Below are 13022 nucleotides of genomic sequence, written 5' to 3' on the forward strand. Positions count from 1 at the left end.
CACTGCTGCCTCAAAGCAATGTGGTTATGACAGATACTCTGCTGCTCCTGCAGTCACGCCATTTCTTTCCTCACCTGTTCTGCAGTTGTTCTCTGTTACGGGGTAGAGTGGTCTGTATCTCCAATATAATGAGCTAGTCCATTTTATTACACATTATTGAAGTTTGGTACAAGGTTTCCTATTATTTTCCACCACCGCACTGATAGCAGACATTCTTTGCAACCAGGCAGAAGGACTCTAAGACATCCTAAGTCTCCATTCATTCCTACAATCTGCTGATAAAACAACGATGGAGTAAAACTGCTAATGAAAATGCAAATAAGTAAAATAATAGCTAAAGAAATATCATTGTCCTCCACTGAACACAGGTTTACCTGTTAACTTATCTAAAGTGTGATATTCATTAATAGTCTTTTTCAGGGGAGAGGTCGTTCTCAACCCACACGAACCAGCAAGAACAGCAATGATCACAGATCAGGATGGGAAGGGCTGTAAAGCAGCACCCAGCCCTGCTAAGGATACAGGTGTTCATCATTTACAAACGTAATGCAACATCTCCTATAAAAACACATCAATAGGGTAAATCCACACCCAAAAGTTCAGTGACTGGAAAACAACTGCTGAGGAAGTACCTTCTAGATAAATGATCAAATTCCTTCCAGTGCATACTGCAGGGTCATCAGTGCATGATAACAGCTAATTCTGTATTTGCTACTGCTTTACTGAAGCAGCTTTGTCTCTACGTTTACTCGTTGTTACAATGAAAAGCTGTTCTGACCTATACATTTCACATATCCCAAAGCAGTGCTTGAGTTTATCAGTTCTAATTCGTAGCAGAGCTGAAGCATCATCTTCCATTTGATTTATGTGGGAGCTTTACTTCGAGTATCTGCAATACTGAACCTAGAGTACTTTGAAATATCAACTCCAGTCCTAAATTATTACAGAAAATAAAGAGAAGGTACTAAAGGCTCATGATGTTACAGGAATATCATGGAAAAAATGCTGTGAAGCCTTAACACGCAGCACTATCCACCTCCCATGGAATCTTATTTATATACAGGTATAGTACTTTCATTTGTAGGATTGGCTTGAGTAAATACCCATTACCTCCAATAATTTTGACTTTGCTTCAGCAAAAAAATATTGGCCTGGTTAAATAAAGGAAACAATTAGCTTGAAGAACACAGAGTTTGCTAAGAACGTTTGCTAAAATTTCCACTTCTACCTTTACAGTAGCTAAGAGCCACCTCCAAACACAAGCAGAGAAAGCGTACCAAGTTTTAGACCACAAATGTTTCACTGCCTCAGGAAAACTAGACAGCAACAGGCTTATTACTTCTTCCAAAGTTGTACTAACACTATGCAATCAAACCATTAAAAAAAAAAAGTTTAAAAGGAGACATTTAAAGACATGTATTTGAATTTAGTACACCTGGAAGTTACATAGTCTGACGTTTCCAATATCACGTTTTCTTTTTGGTTTTGTCTGCAAGTTATTTCTTTGTATCTTACCAGGAACTTCCAGTTAATTGGCCCCAGGAACCCCAAACCATGAGGAAAAAATAAGATACACATACAGACTTGTACATGAAACTCCAAGTATTCACAGACTTTCATTAAACAAAGCCTATAAATGGAGTGAAGAGATCTTTACAGACTGCACGGCGATAATGTTTTAAACATTTCTCTCCCAAAACTTTGTCAAAAAGTAAATAAGCACATGAAATCCTACAGTGTCCTTAAAAACACAAAAATTAATTCAGCTTTTGCTCTACTTTCTCTTGAAAAGGTACACTGCAGAGAATATAACAGCTTTCTTTAATCTCTGTGTACGTTTGTTAGGCAAAAAATACTCTTATTTCAGATTTCAAGAGACAAAATAGAAACTGTGCAAGTAAAATGCCAAGGACAGTGATTTCATTTTATAAATAAAAGCGTGAGCATGTATAATATATAAAATATATGAGTTCATATTTGGTGAGCTAATGTTCTTACACCTGTTCATTCAGGCTTTGGACCAAAGTACTAGCAGACCTAGTGAATGATATTTGAACAGAGCTGGGTAAAAATAGATCTGTTCTTGTAACTTTATCAAATGGATCTGACCTGACAAGTGACGACATCTTAGGGGATAAATTGTCTAAATTGGATGTTTCCTCATGTTTTAGGATCGGTTAGTATTACTCAGTATGCATAAAATAGCTGACCTCTATTACAGGACATGTATTCATGGAACTTTACCCATATCTTTAGCTCTACATCAAGTTTATATTATACTCCTATCCTCCTGGTTTATAGCATACCAACACTTCCACTGCAGTTTTTTCATTTGGAAATTAATTCAAAAGTAGATTCAACTTAAGTTACAATAGTACTGCAGGTCTTTGGTAGACAGAAGACTCTAAGGTGTCTCCTACTCCCTGAACATCCTATATGTCTAATGCATATCACTCTATAGAGAGTATTCTTTCCTATATAGAGAGTACTCTTTCCTATATCACATTTTCTTCTCTCAGTAAAAGGAAGATTTGATTTAAAATAAAAAAAAAGTTGCAATAAATAATTAAGACAATATCCACTGAATTTTGGCTCTATGTGTCTGCTCTTTTACTAAGGTTGTTGCCCTGACCATCACCCTTGCTGAACTGTTCCTTCAGTACAACTGGGAAGATTAAACCTATGAGCCACAGTCAGAGTCACCAAGGAAGAGAACTTTGGATACTACTTAAAACCACACCATGAGGGATAAAACATATGTATCAAGCAGGGAGGCAAGGTGAGGAGCCTACAAGTGCAGTTTATTGCGAATTAGAGGACAGTGAAAACATCAGCTGCCCTGATGAGCCACTCTCAATTCACATTTGACAGGCTTTTGTGAAGTTTAGAGGGACGCACATTATTAAGGCAAGTACAGCAACATGCCTCATTTGCTTGAAGCCCATCACATTCCTTGTTGACTGAAGTTTACACTTAGTTCCACTGCATGCAAGACTTAGCAACCTTGGGTTGAACCTTGGGCTTTGTCTGTACGCAGCAAACAGCATCAGCTTCATTTGAGCAGTTTGTCAGGTCAGAAAAAAATCCGGTGGGGCACAGATGACTCAAGAATGACTTAGTCATATTTAAGCAATTCTAGTTGTTAATCACCAAAAGCTAAAGCAAAGCCAGGGTTTTGTGTCTATCCCATTCACTGAGACACAGCATACTGCAGAAAGAAGGGTTCGTAATTAAAGATCTGTACTTAATGGCACACTTTCTACATCATCATTTTCAAGACAGTTTGTGCAGAAATGTTGGACTTCTGCTGTTATTTGCAAATTGTGTAGGTCTATAAGTAGGGCACTGAAACAAAGCATTGTTACACACATAGTGTTAACATCTCTCCTGCTCCTTTTCATGCAGCTGTGACCAGAATAAAACTTTAATGACTGTACGAATAGCTTAGAAACTCCAGTAGGCAAATACGCTCTCCTTACTGTGTCCCCTACCACAACACTCCTTATTAACTAGTTAAGTAGCTAACACAGTAGCCAGGCAGCTGATGGTGAGATCGACAGCACAGTACAGATCTTTTCAGTATCCAAAAGAAGTAAAAAATACTGCAGGATCCACTGAGCAAGAGTTCAGAAGGGATTCCCAGAAAAACCTCAAAAGGAGAAAGTTAAGCAAGGAAGAAGAAAAATAAAATTAGGCTTGCCAAAGCCACATAATTAAAGCATGACAAAATTTCTATTACAGAAGTTCCTATAATTCCTGTCAATTTCTTATTTAAAATACAGATATCAAAAGAAACATGACTCCCAAAGACTTGTTGCATATATTTCACGTATAAATAAAGATAGATAATTCATCATTTAAAAAGATTCAGGATAATGAAGACTTCTATCCTATATATTAAAGGAACAGAAGAGGAAGAAGTGCTCTTGTACTGCTTTTGTATCTGCCAGAACGATGTCGGTCATGCTTGAGTTACCCAGCCCACAGTGAGAAAGCACTGTGCAGCAGCATATCCTCCTTGCAGACACCCCACAGTACTTTGTAACAGTACGTTAATGCTGAATATAGCAGTCACTTCATAAATATGACAACAAGAGAATGGAAAAGTTAACAAACTCAGTTGTGTTTATTCCGTAAGTTATTGTCAGGAAAGATCAGAGTAAAGCTTTTCCAAATTCCCTTCCAGTCTAAGGTTAAACCAGCAAGCTGGCAGCACAAACCATAGTATGCATAGGTGCCTGTGGGAAGTTAAATGACTTGCACGTGGCCACTGAGCAGTGTAGCAGCATGGTTTAAAACACATATTTTCAGTTCCATACACTAACAAACTGAGATTGGCCAGCAGATGAAGCATCACCTGGACTGGGATGGTAACCCATTTCTCATTTCAAAGGAACTATCAAGGAAAGGTTAAGTAGAAACAGATAGGTCTATATCATCTGGGAGATATCTAGAGAGAAAAAAACAGCCTTTTCCTTCACATGAAGTATGGCTTGAAGTTTGTTTGTTTTTTAAATTTATATTTCAGTAATGTTAACTTTCATGCAAAAAGCAAAAGGGTGAGATTTCCTGGCATTTTAGACACCAGCTAATGTCAACTGATTGAAACATTAAATTGTGTGACCTTATCTGAGTGACATCTTAGCAAAGTGCAACTTACATATTACAGGGAAATTCTGCACAACAATGGGACATCTGCTTATCTCTTAGTTCCGTGCATACAGCAGCATGATTCTTTCCATGCATTAACAGCTGCAACCCTTCACATGGAGAACTTTTTAGAAATTTCATTTGAACTTTCACTACGCTTCCTATCAGTAGAGATGTAGGGTAAGAATGGCGGGCTCTTCCAGATCTCAGGTGATCCTTGGTTTTAGTTTATAACTTTAGAAGATGTACTACTTTATTACAGGCAGTCTGAACAGGCACAATATTTACTGTACATGAAAGTGTTAGTCGTGCGACCAGATGGGTGTGATGCCAGCCAAACTCATCTGTCAGGCTGTCAACACCTTACTTTTTTTTCCTGCGGTGACCTATGTGGAAAACTTTCCTACAAACAGCTGTTCAAATCATAGGCAGACAACAGGTTGTCTTAAACCCATTTTCAACAGTGTATAAAGGTTTGTAAATTTCTGGTTCCATCCGCAAGATAAACAAGATCAGGATCTTCATCTGATTTACATTTACGATTTGTATTACATTTCCTATTTTCAGAAATGCCTCCTAGCTCCATTGAAAGAAAAAAAAAACAAAAACAAAACACCACCACTTGTAGTCCTCTGACCTTTTCCATATGATGAAAAAAAAAAAAAAATTGAGATGTGACTTCTGCAGGCAGAATTGAATTCTTCCCTTCCTGACCTTTTTTTTTTTTTCTTAACAGTTCATCAGCAGATGTGAAAAGATGGCCCAGAAGCAAGTAACAAAGTCTCAGCTGTCAGTGTAATGAAGACCTTTATTTCACAAAACTGAAGTGCTATTTTACTATGTGAAGCAGTGTCTTTTCCAACAGGACTAGAAATAAGTATTCTGAAAGGGTCAAAGTGACTGAGGACCCTAATCCTTTGGACTTACAGCACAAATTAGATCTACAACTACAGGCCTTATTACTTAAAAGTTGTGTATTTCTTCTGCACAGTGTTTCCTTCTAGACAAGTCTAGGCTTTAAGAGGTCCCTAAAGACAACTGGCAGATTGCCATAGGCAAAACTTGGACCTAAATGAACACTGTCCTGCGTGACAAATCATCGTGCTGGAGTAGGTGCCTGAAGAAAGCACCAGAAACAGTCAGCTAAAATTCCTGTTACGCTCAGTAGACAGAAAGACAAACCTGACGTATTTTGCACATCATCTCTAGGATGAAACAGAACGTCCTACAAAGTACTCATGTCTCTTCCCTGTATTCAGATGTACCTCACTTCTAGATATCAACAATTACATGGTATAAATCCCCCTTTCAACTCAATTTTGGAAGTAGGATTTAGGTCCCTAGATTTTTTAAATGCTTTTGAGAATCCATCCTGTAATTTTTTTGTAGTCCAGTATAAAGTCTTAATATCACATGTGGGCAAGCTAACATACAGGCAATTTTAATAAAAGCAACATCATTCAGTAGTGACCTTCATTCTCCAATAACTTCAGCAGAATTATCATTCTTTGAAAGCAGAAAAGCAGATATATTCTTTGAACTATCTGGCAGCAATAATATCTGGTTGATGCAAAGGAGGACGCTTCTGGGGGCACTGTAGAGCAGCATCTTAACTTGGTCATATTTAATCACATTTTGGAAGAGGGTATTGATTGTACAGTTTACTGTGCATACAGAGAGACCCGGGAGACTGCATTCAACTTAACAGAGCCCCAACAACATTTGGGTTAGGTTGCATTGCATATAAATGTTTTACTGATTAACGCTCTCCTTAAAACATGGCATTTAATCTTCCTTCAAGAGACATCCTCTTCAGTCTCTTATTCACGCACACAGATTATCCAATATTAAAAACAAAAAACACTGTATTCAGAAATTCATCCTGTTTACTCTTTCGTGCCATTTCATGACATTCCTCTTGATAACAATACAGAACATTCCTTCACAAAACATGGGGGCTGGTTTTGTTTGTTCATCCTTTTTTTTTACATCGTTCCAGAATGTCAACTCTGACATTCCATATTTTTGCTGAAATTCTTCTTTGTAGTCTCAGAATTATGGATTGCAAGCTTCACCAGAGCTATAATTGAGGGTAAAGTTAATCAAATACAAATGTTTATAAACCAGAATTTTAAATGCTATGAGCAAAAAAATTTTCCACTCTTCTTCAAAGCTCATTCTGTTCTGTATAAACACTGCTTTGCTGATTCTTCATCCATCAAAAACTTTTCTGAGCTTTCTTGATATAAAGCTGTAGGCAAATAATAGGGGTAAGAAGGTTCGGTTCTATGTTTTTACACACATGATGCAAAAGAAGTCCCAGTCTGTACATCCATTCTCCCAAGTACATGACGGGAATGGGAATACTCTCCAGAGGGTCCTTCCCATTCTTGCCCATAGTGATTGCACAACAAACTATCACTGAAAGGATTGATGTCAGACACAGTGGTTTAAAATCTATTTGAAAAGAATGCATCAGTATTCTTTATATGAACTCATGTTCATACCATTAAAAACAAATAAACAAAATGAAAAAACAAACAAACAAAAACAGTGATGCACAAAGGAGATAAGAATATTGCAACCAGGAAGACCAAACCACTTGCTCATCTTAAGAAAATACAGAACTGCATTTCGTCAGTATTGCCATATTTTTATCCCTTGTGTTCATAGAATTGGGGAAATTGCTAGACTTTGAGTTACTTAAAAAAACAAAACCACTACATAAACAAAAAATTCCTTTTAGGTTCACCCAGCACATTTCAGAGGCCAAAAGAAAAGTATTTCATTTTGTCTCTAGATTGGCAGACTTACTGTTAAAATCATTAAAAAGTGGACAATTCCTTCCAAAAACCATAACTTAGTATGCTTAACTTATTAAGTGAAAAAAAAAATTATGTCAACTTTTCTTGCTTTTTCTATTTTTCCTATTGTGGAAATATTCCCGAATATATGACAATGCAAAGCAATTTGAGCACTGACTTTTGCAGATATGCCCCATCTATAAAATTAACATGTGTCTTTAAAGGAGTTAGGTGCCAATGAATCTGCCCAGGTACTGCTGAGAGGTATAACTAGACGAAAGGGAGCAGCTGCCTTAAGAAGTTTTCATCCTTTCTCTCAGCTACCAATTCTCATCCTGCACTGCAGTTCCCAGCAGTGGCACCAACATGGCTGTTGTGGGGCTGTCATGAAAACTAGGCATCCATAACTACATTTCCTATTTTTCTTAATTTGAATCAAGCAAAGTAAGGAAGTGTCATCCCTGCAGGGAAGGAAATGCTAAGGGGAAAGATTAGGTCTTTTATTAGGATAAGTACTGCTCTTCAGAAAAGCAGACCAGTCTTTCTACAGATCCAAAACAGAAGTCACAGACTTAATGCAACTGCTTTTCAGCAAAAATGTCTGAATTTCTCCCAGCTGAGTTAACCTATTTGATAGTAACACAGCAAAGAGTAATAGGAACAAAGAATTTAGCTAGGGAATATAGCAAAAAAAAAAAAAAAAAAGAGGATAGGACTGCGTGGGGAGAGATGAAAGACAAGAGATACCACTGTTCAAAGAAAGGATCGGTTACTGTGGTAGTTGTAGAATTGTGTGCGTGAGTTTTGTATAAATTGTTCTGGCACAATTTGGTTCCTAGTGACACATGGGTTTTCTGGGATGGTTGTTTCTGATGATGAGTTGGTGATGCTGGGGTGAGAAGTTACTCGGTGCCTTGAAGTTAGGGGCTCATGGAGATCATTTTTCAGAGTGGTCTTGTGATGAGCAATCCAGTATAGCTGGATTAATAAAGGCTCAAACACAGCATTCAAGAGTTTATCAGCTAAGCCAGCAAAACCAATAAAATCTTAGCCTCCAGTAAAATAATGTGATTCACTACCTGCTAAAATTAGTTATTTACATTGTGTTTGCTGGTACAAACAGAAGGACTGTGATCACCATGCTTGAGTGGATTTACTTGTGCCTGCTCTCGTGTTTCTGACTCCCTACAAGCCCAGAAATCCTGGGCAAAGACAGGCCTACAGACTCAAAGTGATTGAGACTAATGCTAAGATCACTGTTAATCTTTCATATGCACAAGGGCAGTAACTTCAGTGCAGATTTTCGAGAGAGAAGGCACAAGTACAAGTGCCTTCAGAGAGGTTCTGGGCTGCTGCTGGCTCACGGGTGTGAGCTCAGGTTGCCAGCTCAGGTTGTCAAATTCTTATCAATTGATCTTTCAAGAGAATCTCTTATAACATGAAAAATACACTGTGTTAGCATGCTAGGTTAATTCAGATAAGTTTTCATAGAATGGTGTGGAAATAACTGAGTAGACCTTGTTAAGAGCATTGCTTGTCCTCGGTTTGTAGTACTAATTGCAAAATTGTTTATGCACAACAGACAGTATGCTCAGTGTTTTCAGTATCTGAAAGTCATGTTAAGGATAAACACCGATGACATACTTTTCAAGATACATAATCTGCTTGTTTATGAGACTCAGAATGTCTAAAGAGAAGATTTTGATTATTTTAATACAGTCCTGTGGTAGCTACTGTTGACTTTCCAATGGGCAAATGGACAGGTTGGCACTAAATAGTTAAAGAGGTTTCATATTTAAGTATCTCCAAGATATGTAATTTCCCAAGTAAATTAGATCTTACATTCAGGTTAAGGCATAAAATAATCCAAATGATATGCTGGTAAAAAAAAAAAATATCTTTGTTAACATGTAGGAAGCAGCTGGAAAAATAATGTATTATCAACATGAACTTGTACTTCGGCCAATGCGAAATAAAACTCTTGCAAAATGTTAACAAAACATACATTCCAAGCACTTCTGTAGTTAAAACTCGCTTTCTATGAGCCTCCAACCCCTTCACCAAAGCAAATAAACAGCAAAAGTAGACATAATATATTAGAATTTAAGAATTTTTAAACATCTGTCTTCAGAACACAGATTTCAAATTAGCATTCACTTTACTAGAAGCTATAATTCTTACAGGTAGATAAACATGTGTCTCGTATATCCAAATCCCTAACATGACAGGAGCCTATATGCCAACATCTCATACACAATACCACAGCCTCCCTTAACTCTCAGAAAAACAAAAACAGCTGTCTAAACTTCTCACTCAAATATTTAATAGACACCAGCCACTTAATCATCGGCCTAAACATCTGCATCTTAATAAACATCTTCACTCTACAGGCATCTCTCAGGACAAGAAGATATGACCATCTCACTGAGTTCTGCGACAAACTCAGATGGCACCCTCCTCCCATCAGACCTTTTCTGGAATGCTTCCCAACCAATGACAACTTTCTACAAACCAAGAGGAACATCACATTTACAACTTAATTACCACATACAGAAAAATTCAGGAAAATATACTTACCTCCACAAGCTGGCAGCTTTCCCAAATACCACAGTAAATGTGATCTAATTCCAGTGAACTGGTAATATGCCAAGTAAATACAGTATAATGGTCAAAATGTGCTCTGGGAACGGAAGGAGGAGGAGTCTCACAGCATGGCTGAATGCTTTCCGTAATGTGCCTCATATAACAAGTCATCATTTTCTTTTACATAACACCTGGAAGAGAAAGGGAGGAAGTTTTACTGCTAGTGGTTATAGATTCTTGGAGACAGTAATAACATCTTGGCATAGTAAGAAAACAATACCACATATGTATTGTTTGTATCTGTTCCAAAATGAGCACTTGCAATGAAGTAATATACTATTCAGTGAATTTTTAAGCAAAATTTTACTAAGCTTCACATAACTTCTTCAGTTAAATAAAAAGGTAACAAACACACCACAGTGAATAGAACTGTAGCATGCAATAGCACAGGAGTATGCGTACATTTAAAGTTGTTTGTCATTTTCTTTGGGGAAAAAGAAAGATATTTATAGAAAAACCTCCCAGTTTTGTTGCCAAGGGGTTCAGATAGTTTTGTGGCACATCTACAGTGTTGAGGGGTTTGGGTGTAGTGGTGCTATTTGCAAAAGGGCAGCTCATGTATTACTTCAGACATGCTTTTGCTCCTTGATAGAGCTAATACAATAACACTGTTTAGTAGAAATGTCCCTTTGGTGCCTAATAAAGTACAATGAATTTAAAAAATATATAACTTTCAAATTGAGGCTGCATTTTTACTTGCTTTGTGAGAAAGACTTAATCTGGGCTACTCCTTTAGATGTGTTACAGAACTGTATTTAAATCATTACACAAGAGTACAAGATTGGCATACTTGAGGCAGAAAATGGGGAGGCTGCTCTCATCCATACTCAATACACTGAAATTTCAAATCCTCTCAACAAGAAATGGTTTCTTTCCTCTGACACGACAGGAAGTTTGGTAATTAGCATACTGCTGGTCCCAGCTGTTGTGTTAACTGGAAGTTTTAAATTAGACTAGATGGAAATACTGAGGTAAGCAAGATACCTTGAAATTGCCAGGAGATGTGGGTTCAGTGATCTATCAGATGTTAATGATTGAACGGACCTATAATTAACAACGATAGCACTGCAAAGTATTTGAATGTTCCATTGCTGTGAGACGCGTCACAGGCACCAAGTATTAATTATGACTTTTTAAATTCATCTGTCCTCAGTGACCCATTGTAGCCTCACCGAGGAGCACAACTTTGAGAGTGCCCTCAGCCTCATCACGTGCTTGGTCTCACAGAACGCGCTGGCATCATTTCCTTCCTACAGCAGTTTGATTTGTCTTTCAAAGCCACCTCTTCTCAGTTGGCAGTAAATGACAAGCATTGCCCTGGGTAATTTTGTTCACTGGATATGTCCTTCCAGGACAGTTTTCACTTGGAATCTTTCCAAGGATGTGTCATCTCAAGCTTGTTTTACTTGGGTAATTATTAAAATCTCATCAGCACAGCACTTTCCCCACCCCCCACCCCCTTACATTTAATTAAAGTTGTGTATAATAACAGAATCCTGTCAGTTCAAAAGAAAAAGAGAACCTGATCAACCATCATGGAACAGCATTATCTGCTGGGTTACAGAAGGGCAATTAGGAATAAGATGATCAATGCTTTTAACCAAGTAAGGAATAATGAACTTGAACAATCCATGTGGCCAAAGCACAGAGCAAAGTTGTACAGACCTCTCCATGAATATCAGAGGCTGATCAGACTTGATGTAAGATGAAAGACTGAAATTCTCACAAAACCATTTTTTATTTTAGTAAACTGCCTTGGTTTTAAACTGCACCTACACTGATCTTTATTAAGAATAATACCTTCACTCTGGCTCACCTTTTAGCCACCCACCAAGAAGAGTCTTCTATCCACAAAACAAGCTGAATGTCTCCTTCAGACATGTCCAGTCTTTAGCTTCTTAATTAAATTACCAGTACAATTGATGATCATAAATGGGCTGTGATAATGTCAGAGATGGTAGTGAGCTTCATTAGATTGTCCTTGATTACCAGATTAAAGTCCTACAATTAGTTCCAAATTGATCACATCAGATTTCTGTGAGTCTTCTCCAAACCCTTATCTCCTGATTTATACGCTGATACACAAAGAAAAGGGTTGCTTTTATGTCTCATGAGAACATCTCAGTTTCATGAAACAGTGAATTTTGGCAGTGGAATTTTTCTCTTGTCATTCTGACAGTCACTTGTTTTGCTCAGCACTGAAGCTCTCTCCCACCCTACATGCAGTGACGTCTGTTTGCATAGGGTTTCCAGAGGTGCACTAAGCTAAACTAGTTGGTCCCTGAAGATAGAAGTAGGAGGTCACACTTCTGCTGGTTACCTCCTACTAGCCCTGCTACTCACTAAACCCTCTCTTGAGCTATTTTACTGTTTCAAAACAGCAAGGGCAAGAAATAGGGTTATACAGATTTCTGCTGTACAGTGTAGGGATATATATCAGCTCTCAGAAGGTATATATCAGCTCTGACAAAAACTGAAGCCATTATCCAATGAATGAGCAAAGCACAGCTAAGATTAGGGAAGAAGTGCAAGACCTCCCCCTTCCCAAGAAGTAAAGTGGTGCCTCCTCCTGCCTGCTTTTTTGTTTGCATTATTTTTAACCTTATCTGGTTCCCTGACTCAGTTCACAATCCCCAAACAGTTGTGTCAACAACTAAGTGAATGACAGCCTGAGTGTAGAATTTCTTCAGCTTGTTTCTCTCTAAAGGCCACACGTAGCCTGAGCAGTATTCTGCTTCAGGCAAGTCTACCATGTTCATTTAAATGAAGACTATGTGTGGAGGTGTTACCAGCCTGAGGAAGATAAGAATCTGGTGCATTCATCTTACATCAAGTTTATGAATCCACATATCTTACATCTTACATCAAGTATATGAATCCACAGCACTCTCTGCTCTACCAGACAGAAAAACATTACAGTTGATG

Source organism: Cyrtonyx montezumae, unplaced genomic scaffold (genome assembly GCF_038088225.1).
Source record: "Cyrtonyx montezumae isolate F1298 unplaced genomic scaffold, pur_monq_1.0 scaffold_3, whole genome shotgun sequence".
NCBI classification, from domain to species: domain Eukaryota; kingdom Metazoa; phylum Chordata; class Aves; order Galliformes; family Odontophoridae; genus Cyrtonyx; species Cyrtonyx montezumae.